This window comes from Pinus tabuliformis, chromosome 6 (genome assembly GCF_031772625.1).
Source record: "Pinus tabuliformis cultivar Carrire ecotype Pingquan chromosome 6, CPIR1, whole genome shotgun sequence".
In the NCBI taxonomy this organism is placed as follows: Eukaryota; Viridiplantae; Streptophyta; class Pinopsida; order Pinales; family Pinaceae; genus Pinus; species Pinus tabuliformis.
Genome location: NC_142292.1, coordinates 113,853,248 through 113,862,867, shown reverse-complemented (window position 1 = coordinate 113,862,867; position 9,620 = coordinate 113,853,248). Strand labels below are relative to the sequence as shown.

Genomic DNA, 9,620 nt, shown 5'->3' with positions numbered 1-9,620 from the left:
ATTTTCAACTACAGTGAGTTCCTAGTAGATGTCATCCATGATCAGTTTCTAAAATTTTCTACAAAGGGAACCTTTAAGTATGCTTTAGTTCTAGTTTATTTATTTTTATTTCATCAGGTAGACAGATTTCAGTTTCCCTTACAGAAATTGGATGAGCAAGGAAATGCCTAATCTGTAATTCTTTGGACTTCCTTGGTAAGGAAGCATTCCAATGAAATTACCTTCAGTGAGTATGTTGACCAATTTTTATATACAGTCTCTTGTCTATTGAATAGTAATGTTGAGCCAAGGATAAGACTTGAGGTAAAAATATTTCTTCATCTCAATGAGTAGACCAAGATAGGTGATTGTTTCTTGTACCGGAATTACATAGAAATCAGAGTGTATGGATGTGAATTGCCACCATACAGGTTTCCAAAGTTTGTCACAATGAGATTTTTCTCATTAGAGTATATCAGACAAATGATTAACATAGATGAACTGCACTTTGTGGCAACCAAGAAGAAATTTCAATTTAAAATAAAAAAAACTGGTTGGCCAATTTATCTGCAATATCGGGGCAGAAGCCAAAGACGTAGATATCCTCCTCAAGTAGATGAATTTTAAGTTCAGTTTCACTTGGTCATATGACCCCTTGGGAATAATTTCAAAGTTGAGAGTGGAACAGAAGACTACTCCCTACACCAATACTCCCAGGCTAGAAATTGAGAGATACATGAACCAGGATCAATGGTAGGAGAATACTTCGCAAGAGGGAGAAGAATAGGTTCTTTCAACAACTACAACATAGACTCCAACACCACAGGAGAAGAAAAACAAGAGGCCAAGGGAATATGTTTCCCCTGCAGTCACAGAAATTCAGGAGAAAGAGTTTTTGATTTACAAGAAGAGACAAAGGACCAATCCAACAGAAGAATCCTTTCAAGAGGAAAATGTACAGTCTACTATTATTTTGACAAGCCCCCCATACTTATGCCAGGAATGAAGATATTTTTTTAGGATCTCCATCCTCTTCGGCCTCCCAAGAGCCACTAGATACCTCTTAGTCAGGGGAATTGGTTCATGACCAAGTTGAACCAAATATATTTTCCAAGTATAGAGAAATTAAAAAGAAGAATGAGATGCTAAAAGCTACAACTTATACACAGTTTTGGAAGCATACAACATCCTCACAGCATAGGATACTCTCTGCCTTTGACACAGAGAAAGGAAAAATGCAAATAGCCTTCCTCTAGGCTGATTTTGTTTTCCCTAAAACTCCATATGATTACAAGAGATCTATCTTTTTCCTTCAATGTTTACTAATTCATCCAATTGATCGAATAGACTTGCATAAGAAAATAGGGGAGATGTTGTATTCGACCTTGACAACTTCAACAATGGTGACTTCTAGGCTGCAAGCTTCTATCAACAACATTTAGTCACAACTCAAATTAGAGAATATTGCTTCTCTAGCTAAAGACACAAAAATAAGTCTTTAGAGTATCTAGTAATTAAACTGGGATATGATCCGAGCAATGTGAACGCTACAGAGGAGATCATTAGAAGGACGAATGTTGACATTGCAGCACTCTATAAATAACTCAAGCTTCCCTCCACAAAAGACGCAAAGACAAAAGAAGTTGGACAACCAGAGAAAGAAAAGGAATACATGTTCAAAATTATTATTGTGCAAAGTGGACAGATCAAAGAAATGGAGGTTGAGATGGAGAAATTGTTAAAGGAAAGAGAATAGTCAACACAATTGACATCCATTCCCCTCACAACAGTTCCTATTGCATCTACATCCGCAGGAGGGGCATCCACTTCAGAAGCCATCACAGTTGAGGCACAATCTACAAATTATTCAGAATAACTAATCAAAGCAATGGATGACCTATCAATTAGAGGACAGGAAATTGAGAAGCTAAAAACTCAGCTAAATAATCTCCAGGAGCAGAAGTTAAATTTGTTATTTAGAAGTCTTTGGCAGAATGTTTTGTTTTCAAACAAAATAATGTTGAGACAATTAAGACCCCAATTAAGCGTGGAAGAGAAGAATGGGAAGAGAGGGAGATACGAATGAAGAGAGAGGAAGAAGGAAAGGTGTAAATTATACATCATTAGGTTATATAAAACAAAGAAGGGGGTGGAAAAAGGTCAAGGGTTAGAAGGTGAACAGTTGTGCAGAAGATGAAGTGCCAAAAGATATAAAATGACAAGAAAGTGTGTGAGGACTTACTCAGAACCTGGTGCAAATGTTTAGCTCTTGCCAATGGCATGAAAACCAACAACAATGCACAAACTACTATGCTCTAGTGCATCTATAAGTTGAAGGCTTTGGAAACAAAGAAGCAAGGTGAAAATGAAATGGGGCTCATCCTATATATAGCTTTATAATATGTGTGAGGGCCTTAGTGTGCATTAAATGTAGCCTCGTGATAATACTTGCACAAAGTGGTAAGGCAGTATGCTAGGGAATTGCTTAGTGTTGCACTGCATCGAGAAGAAGCATAATGCTACACAGTGCTAAGAATGAGCGTGATGCGCTAAGGATGTTTTAACATTGCAATTGATTTTACTCATTAACTTAGAGACACAAAATGATGTTTATTTTATAACATATAAGATGAGGGAGACTCCAAATTTTAGACAAATGCCAAAATTCGGAGTTGTTGTAGCGGCTACAACAATATTTAAAAATATATATATATATATATATCTATTTTATTTTTTAACTTACAACTTATATATATATATATATTGTAAGTCTAAAAATTCTATTTATCAAACATAAATAAAATTACATCACTTTCTATCATGCCTCATTTTCTGGCACAACTTGCCTTAGAGTAATGTTATCAATGTAGAGATGAATGGTATTGAGAATAGCAAAGTAAATGCAAAAGGGAGAGAAGACACAACTAGAGAGGAGAATCACCCAAATTGGGGCTAACCCTCAAGGCGACCTTTGTTTCCTTTGTTTTTTTGGAAACCTTGAGCCAACTTTCTGAAGGCGGTTTGATGAAAGGGATCTGCAAATTATCATTGTGCACCCGGGGAGATTCCTTATCAGAGTCTGAAGAAGCTAACTCGTGAGGTCGTTTAATATGCACAAAGAAGCATTACTATTCAATATCTTTGTGCTTGTCGAAGGAGCATGGTCCACGCCAAGAGCTACACAAGATGTTTGAGGCCTTGACACGTGAATGAATTTCATCACGGCGTCTTCAACGCCATTGTCCAACTTAGAGGAGGCCTTTCCCTCCATAGGAGGAGGGTTGCAGGGCTTCCAATTTTTAGATCTAGAATTGAAGATGTTCCGCTTCTGTTGAGAATTAAACACCAAGCAAGAACTTTGTAAGTAGCTAGTTTGATGACAGAAGTGGCAATGAAAAGCAATATTCCCATAGTCGAGAAGTGAAAATCATGAAAATGATGAACTATGGGCAACGAAGTAAAGTTAATTTTTTAATTAAATTATAAAATAGATAAGATTTATTATATTATTATTTTTATTTGATTAAAAAGTAATATATAATATTAAAAAGCATTATTAAAATTATAATGAAATATTTAATGGAGAGCTTTTCCATATGAAATGTTTTATTGAATTTTTAAACTAAGCGAAATCGCGATATCCTACTAAGATGGTAAAATGAATTTAAAACATTATCCTTATTACATCTTTTCTCCCCGTGAATACGAAGATCCTATAGCAAGCCATTTGAGTGATTAACATTTAAGTCGCACGCAAGAGAGAATCCGTTGTAGTCTAGTTGGTTAGGATACTCGGCTCTCACCCGAGAGACCCGGGTTCAAGTCCCGGCAACGGAAAACAAAGATACTTTCATTTTAAGTTGCTAGGTAGTGGTATTGGTTTGATTGCAGCGCACTGGTCCATCCATCCCGCTGAGCTCTAATTCAATTGAAAGCGATATGGATATGGATTGAAAGGCTCCCGTTATTTTTGTGTGTAGCTTTGGCAAGTTTTATAAACAATGCGGCTCAGGAACAATCGACGTTCGGAGGGACGGTTATCTTTAAACAAGGCGCAGGAACAATCGCAGTAAAGCATTCGACATTCAATTCAAGGCATCCATATCCGTCAGTCGGAGATACCGTCGAATTGGCCATACACTTACTTGTTTCACCAAAAGTTTTACGATTTGGATGGAAATTTTGTTGAATTCCCATGAAAACTTGCTGGCAATCGTAGATCTTTTATTTGATATTTAAATTATAATGTTGATGTTCAAACGATACATGTAAATACATTTACAAAAGTAATTTAGTGTTTCAGTAAATTAAAGAAAATGTAATTTTTAAAGTAAAGGGTCTAATTTTGTAACTTATAAGTGATCAATTTTTAGATATGAAAATATCTAAATAATAAAGATAGATTCACGATATTGGAATATATAATATTACTAAATTCCTACTAATACTTTAAATTAATGTTTAATATATATGAATACATATTAGTTAATAAACAAAATGCATCTATTATATATATATATATATATTTTGCATTACGTTGTAAATTGTACAATAATAATAATAATTTATTGCATTACGCTGTACAATGTATAATAATAATAATAATTTATTTTTATAATAAAATCTAAATTTTCTTTTAGATATTTTAAGGTTAAAATCATACGTTTTATTACAATGAAAGTTCAAGGTTAAAATCATACATTTTATTATAATGAAAGTCCAAAGTTAAAGTCATAGCTTTTATTACAACGAAGGTTGAAAGACTCAAGCATATAACATCGTTAGGATAAACAAGTCATAAAACAAAAGGATGAAACACTCAACAAAGTCATTCCATATCCCAAATAAATTATATGATCAAATAATAACATGCCATACATAATATTGAATCTCCACACAACCATGCTCACTCCTAAACTGAGCACTTAGATGTGTGTGTATATCACCCAACCTTCAAGCTCCACTCCTATGTTGTGTGAGAAATTAGAAAGCTCCACTCCTATGTATTTATAGTGGCATGAAAGGTTCATATTCTATGTAACAATGGTTCAATGTATATAAGTCTTTGGTGGCTCACTATCTATGTGGTTACAAAGGTTCACATTTTTGGTGGCTCATTAACTGAGTGGTTATAGTGAATCGATACATCACTATAGCTCGCTATCTCCAAGTTTTTACTTATTACAATGGCTATATATATTAAAATGGTCTCTTTACATTCACAGTATGACTCACACTTTGGATTTGTGTGCCTTGCATCTTTCTTGTGGCCAGTATCTACATTCTTGTAACTCTCATAATTAATGAGGCACACTACAATGAGACAATGAGACTGAATATTATGACAATAAAATTATAGCTATGACATCTGACAGTTTGGCAGTAACCCTAGTATGGAAGTGATAATAACCTCAAATCTGAATAGATTAAATAGAAGTATGAGACATATGGATAAGAAAGTCAAAAATATGATAGGAGCACTATAATCCGCTGTGAACAGTTTACATCACCTCTCAAGAAATACCATATACAAGAATCATATATGTCAATGACATGTGAAATTGTTAATGACACTTAAGACATAAAATATTTGTGGCATTATGATTATGTGACATCCTAGTATACTATTCTCCAGGTTATAATCCTGAGGAAAGTCCAAAGTTAGTTCTAGTTTTGTAACAACTGATGAGCTTTGAAAGAAATCCATCCTATTGTGGCTAGCATCAATTCCGAGAGGAACTATAACATAAAAACTATGAATTTATTACAACATTCAATTTCAAAGAATTCTGTTATGGACAAGTATACAAAATATATATTTGCAACAAGATATCAAAAGCACAAGGATGAGGAGTTGCGATTTTATCTTCCTTGCATAAATAAATAAAGGATATATCAAGGAAGCCGAACTATCTGCGAAGACATAACATTGCTAACAAATAACAAGAAAATGGCATCCTGAAGACCAAGTTCACCTTTTTGCTTGGGAAAAAGGACTAAAATCTATGAGATGATCATATGAAGAATTGGTTATGGACATAATTAAATAAGAAGTCCATATGTCTATGAGAAGTAGCTCAATGAAATTTTTGAGTTTGAAGAAGTTGAGGCATCTTTGTTGAAGAATAACGGCACTTGACAATGTAAGGTTGTAGAGGTATGTACAAGTTTTGTGTGCATTTTATCATAGTGATGATCATTTAAAAAATAGTAAAAGAGCCTGCATAAATATAAACTAGAGATAGTGACATATTGTTGGATAAAAGGTATGTCAAACAATATCATTAGGGTTTTGCAACATGCTAGTAGAATTTTTCAATGCATAAATGAAAAGTCTTGATAACTATGAAGGATCTAAGGTTTGCAATTATTGAGTAGTAGGTTTCAAAGACTTTTTCATCTAGGGTTTATAAACCCGAGCATAATTTGGACTAAAGAAACCCTAGAAACAAAACCCTATCTAATCATGTTCACTAGATAGATCTAACCCTTTATGTTTAATGTGAGAACAAGGTTGGTAAAAAGGTCCAAGACTAAGAGGGACCTTATCCTTCTCAAAAGATAAGTAATTTCTATCTCCTTGTTTATTATCTTTGTGCTTTGTCATTTTTTTCATTCATGGTCTTCTAATGAAGGTTGCACATCAACACAAGATTTATATAAAACTTGAGTAGTAGAAGGAAGAAGTAGAAGAATGTGGCAAAGCATAAACATGAAGTATAAAGGAGTAGTTTGAATATTGTATCAAGAAAGTCAATTAAAAAACAAGAAGTTCACTTACCTTAGATGGAAAGAGGGAGTTGTAAATAACTTGATGGATACAATATTGAAGCTTATTGATTGGTTCATTCACATTAATTGATGATTGTGTAACACCCTCCTCCCACATCTACCCAACAAACTGGTCAGTCGGGGAAAACATGCGATGAGAGGCCGCTATGATATGATTCGACCTCCTAAGTCATGTTAAGGAGGTAGAACCAATGGAAACACACCATACAAACCTTGAACATCAACATTAGGACCCTCAAGAACCATCCCATCATTTCTGCCAACTAGCACCTGGGTCCCACTGAGGTTTTGGACCACTTGACCCCCGGACACTCCCACATTATAGGACTGCTAGCATCCAGGAGGCTCTGGACTCTCGTCCAGTGACTATTTTTCTTAGTGATGTGTCAACGTCCCCGGGATTTGAGCCACATTTTCAGGCCTAGAGCCTAGGACAATGCCCAAAATTGAATGACACCTTCAGAACAATAAGATAATATGGAAATGACAATGCAAATGCAATTTCTTGAATAAGACCTTGACTGGACCCTGCTAGCCATGACAATAGTTACTTCAAACATATCATGAATATGTAATTTGCAAGAGTAAATAATAGATCTAAGCATAGGGGTCTCATACTTCGTTTATAATTGCTAAGAAGCATTGATACCTCAACACATTAACTACCATTTCATCCATTAGGTCATAGATACATTATTCATTCATTTACCAATAAAAACATGATGAGATCCATACATAGCTACTGTCATAAAACATATAGACAACCATCATATTAGCAACATAAATACTAATGAAATCAAAACCATATGATACACATATAAACCAGCATAATACTCATAGAAATACAAGGAGAAATAACCTCATATTGATGATGCAAAATCCAAACCCAGGATGGGACTTCCACGTTCCACCTAACCATAAAATGGCTGAGCCAAATCTTTCTTCATTCATTCACCCTTGTGCCATATTCCAAGCATGAATGCGGGATCTCATAGAACACATCAATCCAAAACCATCCAGGGCTTCCATAGGCCTTCCACCTCAACACATCAAAACAATGATTCCACCTCATGGCCAAACATCACAAAACCATCATCAGATTGGTCTGTATCCAAGCCTTCAAGGGCTCTAGAGAGTTTGTTCCAACCAAGGCTCCAGGACTAGTAACTCAACCCACATCTTTTACCGGGCTCCAGAGAATTTGTTCAACAAAGGCTCTAGGACTAGTAACTCAACCCACCAATGGTTGTAGAGCATTTTTCCAACCAAGGCTACGAGACTAGTAACTCAACCCAAGTTGTTACAAGGTTCCAGAGTGTCTGTCCAACCAAGGCTACGAGACTAGTAACTCAACCCAAGTTGTTACAGGGTTCTAGAGCGTTTATCCAACCAAGGCTCTAGGAACTAGTAACTCAACCTAAGCTAAGGAAACATGAGAACCAACCAAAACAAAACAAGGAAATAAACCCACAATCTCCATGGCTATCTAGGAAATGGCAAGGCTAGGAAAATCCACTGTCAATCCCGACCATCCTCCATGCCAATGAATAATCATAACTTAAAAACCACATGCATATGCCATGCATGCCAAAACTAGTGAGGAAAAACATACATGCAAATCGATACTTGTAAGAAAAATCCATTGTAGCTGCTAATCCTGATGTCCTTTTGGGCATTCCTGCTCTTCTTTTGCCTTCTTGCTCCAAAATACAAGTATGCCACACCCTCCAAGAGTGCTGCAACAAAAATCTAAGAATCCAAGAGTATGAGAGAGAGAGATAATAATGAGAGAGCTCCAAAACTAAACTGAAAAAAGGTTACCAACTGATCCTCAGAATCCTTTTTATGAATGAAGCCTTTATTTTCTTCATTTTCCATTATTTTCCTTCATTTTCATATTCACATGCAATTGATGACCTTTCACCTCCCTTTTCTCCTAATTTCCATTATTTTCATAAATAAATGTGCCAAAAATGCCATTTTTCCTTTCCAAGGCCTTAGCTACTGCCTTTGCCAATTTTCTTAGGCATTAATAACCAAATGAACACCCACACTAGGATGTCTTGCCCAAAACTCAACTTGGAATAAGTGTTCCATCAACCGTGGTTATTATTTTTTCCTTTATTAACTTTTATTACATGGAATTTTCTCCAGAGCTATTACAGAACCCTTTGTCCTTGTTGTTCAACAACACCTATAACCACGAAACCACGGTAAGAAAAAGATATTGTCGATGGAGCTTTATAACTTAGCTCGTTGCAGACGTATTTACAATGATCAACATGCTTAGAGGCAAACCAACATGAAAACATAACATCATAATGTCATGACACCAATACCACTTATTGGAGCTTTATAACATAGCTCATGGTGGTATTTACATCCATATACATATGTACAAATACCAAACATCACCAAAATTGTTTTACCTCAATCGAAAAACAAGGAAGGATACATAGCCCACATGTGATTTGCCATCTCACATGTAGCTTCATCGGACCCAAAGTGCTTCCATTGCACCTTAACTTGCTCGATTTCTCGGTTCTAGAGCATGATCACCTTTTTTCTTCAATATACATTGAGGCTCGAGTTTGAATTCCCCATCTGGTTCCACCTACAATACATACCAGTCAATCACATGATCAACATCTTTAACATACTTCTTCAGAAATGACACATGGAAAACATCATGGAATTTCATCGTCAGAGGCAGTGCAAGTCGATAGGCTACTGACCCAACCCTCTCAATCATACTGAAGGATCCACAAAATCGTGGTGCCATCTTGGCACATGATCCAATCCGCAAGGATCTCTTCTTTGGTTTGATGCACAAGTACAAACGATCCCCA

General features: G+C 35.7%; 1 non-coding gene across 1 annotated transcript; it reads left to right on the top strand.

Moving 5' to 3' along the window:
* Positions 1–3,743: 3,743 nt before the first annotated feature.
* Positions 3,744–3,816, top strand: TRNAE-CUC (transfer RNA glutamic acid (anticodon CUC)). Its single transcript has one exon. It is a non-coding gene; the product is annotated as a tRNA-Glu (tRNA).
* Positions 3,817–9,620: the final 5,804 nt, after the last annotated feature.